A 4970-nucleotide genomic window follows, 5' to 3' on the forward strand; every position below is an offset into this window, starting at 1 on the left:
TATAAATACAAGAAATAACAACATACTTTTGTTTATGTACAACATGCATCAGTTTTGTCCTGGTCCTGTTGTTTCTTAAATTAATTTTGATAAGGTGGTTCTTTTTTGCTAATGTGGATTTGTCATTAGAGAAGGGTAAAGACATAAAGAAGAGTTTTAGGGAACTTTTGATTGACTTTGTACCCACGATTGTTGGAGGACAACGCTGTGATTGGAAGAACAATTGTGATTTGAAGCAGGTCTGGGAAATAGAAGTGGTATATTAGCCAAATGGTGAGATAGTGAGGTTAAGAAGTTAGAGCTTAGTGCTATCATTTTTCTCTAAAATCTAGGTAACAAAGTCAATGCTCACACCCAAATATATATATATATATATATATATATATATATATATATATATATATATATATATATATATATATATATATATATATATAGACACACACACAGAGAGAGAAAGAGAGAGAGAGAGAGAAAAAAATTGGGTTTTATATTTTATCTTTTTGTTGTCGGTGTTAATTATATGATTATTCTATTTATTAGTCCTTTTCTATCTCTTTTCAATAAAATTATTATGGATTACTTGGTGTGTGAATGTTGTTTTTGTAGGGGTAGCACACACCGATGTACTTCTATCCTTGATGTTTTAAAATCCCCTAATCTAATAAATAAAACCGTTTTCTCAATGTGGCAGTCAATCAGCCCCCCACCCCTCCCAATCGATTTTTCCCGCTCTAATTTCTATGTTAATTTCCGAAAATACCATTTTACTTTAAACTCTCGGTGCATAAAACTCGGTAAGAGTTTATAGCTCGATCTTCCCTCTCCCAGAGAATCAACAATAAATTAGGAAACAACATCATCTCTGGATTTCAATTGTTGTATGTAAGTCAATACATCTTATATAGTCAGTTGCTCCCATGTTTAAGTTTTGTCTTCGAGTTAGGGTTTTCCAAAGATGAATTTATATGCTCTCCAAATCTCCATGTGCTTCTCCTTTGCTTCTCTTCTAGGTGACTTTTTAATTTTAGTTTTTTGGTTTCGTATTAAATTTTGCATCTTCATTTCACTTTCCCATCCCTTTTTTTATCTTATTGAATTCAAGATTCATTAAGTTCCAAATCGGAATAAACCCAATTGGGAGCTTCTATTAGTTCAATTTGGATGTGTTTTTTTTTTTAAGTTTTTGCAGAACCTGGAAGAGAAAAAGTTTATCAGGAAGATGAGACATATGAAATCTGAAGATGATTACTGATAGTTGCCTTTTCATCATATCTAATTTTTCATCATATATAATTGCCTTGGTTAGCCTTTTCGGTCTTCTTCTTTTTGCCTCTTCCTGGTACTTTATTTGTTTTCCTTTTTCTTTTCATTTGAGACAGCTTTTTATGATTATGATTTTAACAAAATCGGACTCCTAATTTTCTCAGCAACTTTATCCTTCATCTTCTTCTCCAGTGATTTCATTTTAAAAAAAAAAGTTGTAATTTTCAGGCGTAGAATTCGGTTTCGGTTCATTTATAAATAGATCTTGACAACATATCTGAATGAATCTGAGAAGATGTGGTTGACTCAAGCTACTGAGCCCATTTCTGCTTAAAAGTCGTGTATTTATTTAATTTTATAAAACACCAATGTCAGATGCTTATTATTTTCACGCATAGAATTTGGTTTTAGTTCATTTAGCAATCACTTTAACTTATTTCATTTAAATTACAATTAACGGTTTTTTATCTTTTCAATGTTACACAACAAGTTGTTATTATGAAATACCTTTTATCATTCAGGAAAAAAAAACTTTTTTCAAAGATGTGTATAATAGGTTAGTATTTTTCAACAGGTTAACACAAGTTCCATAAAGATTGGTAAAAAGTTAAAATACATTATCTATGTTAGCGAAAAGAGTATACTACGTTACTTTTAGTTGTAAAGAAAAGTAAGTAGATTACCATAATGAGTATAACTTTTTGCTATTATCATTAAAATATGTAAGACATGACCAATTGTATCTATATAAATAAAAGCAACATAATTTCATTTCGTATCTTTTATAAATAGTGACCATTTATGTAATATTCATTAAACATATACTATTTGTTATAAGATAGGGACCATTTTCGTAAATTCTAGTAAATACAGACTATTTTTGTAACTGTTCTAAAACAGCGACCATTTTTTGTGAATGATATACTTAAAAAACATTTAAATTCTCATTATTTATTAATGAAAGTACCTACTGATACCCACATATCCAAAACGATTACCCAAGTTTCATATTTCTTAATTGTATTTCTTTGTTTTGTGTTTATTTTCCAATTTACATTGTTATTTATTACATTTAACCCATGATTGGTATAGATGCAAGAAATAACAATGTACTTTTGTTTGTGTACAACATGCATCAGTTTGGTCCTGGTCCTGTTGTTTCTTAAATGAATTTCGATAAGGTGGTTCTTTTTTGTTAATGTGGATTTGTCATTAAGGTAAAGACATAAAGAGGAGTTTTAGAGAACTTTTGATTGACTTTGTACCCATAAGTTTTGGAGGACAAAGCTTTGATAGGAAGAACAGTTGTGATTTGAAGCAGGTTTGGGAAATAGAAGTTGTATATCAGCCAAATGGTGAGATAGTGAGGTTAAGAAGTTTGGAGCACAGTGTTGTCATTTTTCTCTAAAGTCTAGGTAACAAAGTCAACGCTCACACCCTATATATATATATATATATATATATATATATATATATATATATATATATATATATATATATACATATATATATATATATATACACATATATATATATATATATATATATATATATATAGATATATATATATATATAGAGAGAGAGAGAGAGAGAGAGAGAAAATTAGGGTTTTCTATTTTATCTTTTTGTTGTCGGTGTTAATTATATGATTATTCTATTTCTTATTCCTTTGCTATCTTTTTTCAATAAAATTATTATGGATTACTTGGTGTGTGAATGTTGTTTTTTAGGGGTAGCACACATCGATGTACTTCTATCCTTGAAGTTTTAAAATCCCCTGTCTAATAAGTAAAACAATATTTTCCATGTGGCAGTCAATTAGCCCCCCCCCCCTTCCCAATCGATTTTTCCCACTCTATTGTCTATGTTAATTTTCGAAAATACCCTTTTATTGCATTTAACCCATGATTGGTATAAATACAAGAAATAACAACGTACTTTTGTTTATGTACAACATGCATCAGTTTTGTCCTGGTCCTGTTGTTTCTTAAATTAATTTTGATAAGGTGGTTCTTTTTTGCTAATGTGGATTTGTCATTAGAGAAGGATAAAGACATAACGAAGAGTTTTAGGGAACTTTTGATTGACTTTGTACCCACGATTATTGGAGGACAACGTTGTGATAGGAAGAACAATTGTGATTTGAAGCAGGTCTGGGAAATAGAAGTGGTATATTAGCCAAATGGTGAGATAATGACGTTAAGAAGTTAGAGCATAGTGCTATCATTTTTCTCTAAAATCTAGGTAACAAGGTCAACACTCACACCCAAATATATATATATATATATATATATATATATATATATATATATATATATATATATATATATATATACAGAGAGAGAGAGAGAGACAAAAATTTGGGTTTTATATTTTTTCTTTTTGTTGTCGGTGTTAATTATATGATTATTCTATTTATTAGTCCTTTTCTATCTCTTTTCAATAAAATTATTATGGATTACTTGGTGTGTGAATGTTGTTTTTGTAGGGGTAGCACACACCGATGTACTTCTATCCTTGAAATTTTAAAATCCCCTAATCTAATAAATAAAACCGTTTTCTCAATGTGGCAGTCAATTAACCCCCCCCCCCCCTCCCAATCGATTTTTCCCGCTCTAATGTCTATGTTAATTTCCGAAAATACCCTTTTACTTTAAACTCTCTGTGCATAAAACTCGGTAAGAGTTTATAGCTCGATCTTCCCTCTCCCAGAGAATCAACAATAAATTAGGAAACAACATCATCTCTGGATTTTCCAAAGATGAATTTATATGCTCCCATGTTTTCCAAAGATGAGTTTATAGCTCGATCTTCCCTCTCCCAGAGAATCAACAATAAGTCAATACATCTTATATAGTCAGTTGCTCCCATGTTTAAGTTTTGTCTTCGAGTTAGGGTTTTCCAAAGATGAATTTATATGCTCTCCAAATCTCCATGTGCTTCTCCTTTGCTTCTCTTCTAGGTGACTTTTTAATTTTAGTTTTTTGGTTTCGTATTAAATTTTGCATCTTCATTTCACTTTCCCGTCCCTTTTTTTATCTTATTGAATTCAAGATTCATTAAGTTCCAAATCGGAATAAACCCAATTGGGAGCTTCTATTAGTTCAATTTGGATGTGTTTTTTTTTTTTTTTAAGTTTTTGCAGAACCTGGAAGAGAAAAAGTTTATCAAGAAGATGAGACATATGAAATCTGAAGATGATTACTGATAGTTGCCTTTTCATCATATCTAATTTTTCATCATATATAATTGCCCTGGTTAGCCTTTTCGGTCTTCTTCTTTTTGCCTCTTCCTGGTACTTTATTTGTTTTCATTTTTCTTTTCGTTTGAGACAGCTTTTTATGATTATGGTTTTAACAAAATCGGACTCCTGATTTTCTCAGCAACTTTATCCTTCATCTTCTTCTCCAGTGATTTCATTTTCTTTATTCTTTCCACCTTTTTTTTGGTTTTTTTTTTCAATCGTCGACTACACCTGTAGATAACCTAATTCAGTACTTTTTCTTATTTTTGTTTATAAAGAGGAGGCGTGAATTCGTGATTCATTCTTCAAAAATTATATGTTTTAATTAAAATTGCAGAACTAATTTTTCTGGGTGATTCATTCTTCAAAAATTATGTGTTTTAATTAAAATTGCGGAACTAATTTTTCTTGGTGGTGAACAAATTTTAAGTCTATTTGTAAGAGAATCATTTTAATGATT

Source organism: Lactuca serriola, chromosome 6, assembly GCF_051521515.1.
Source record: "Lactuca serriola cultivar US96UC23 chromosome 6, Lser_US96UC23_V15, whole genome shotgun sequence".
In the NCBI taxonomy this organism is placed as follows: domain Eukaryota; kingdom Viridiplantae; phylum Streptophyta; class Magnoliopsida; order Asterales; family Asteraceae; genus Lactuca; species Lactuca serriola.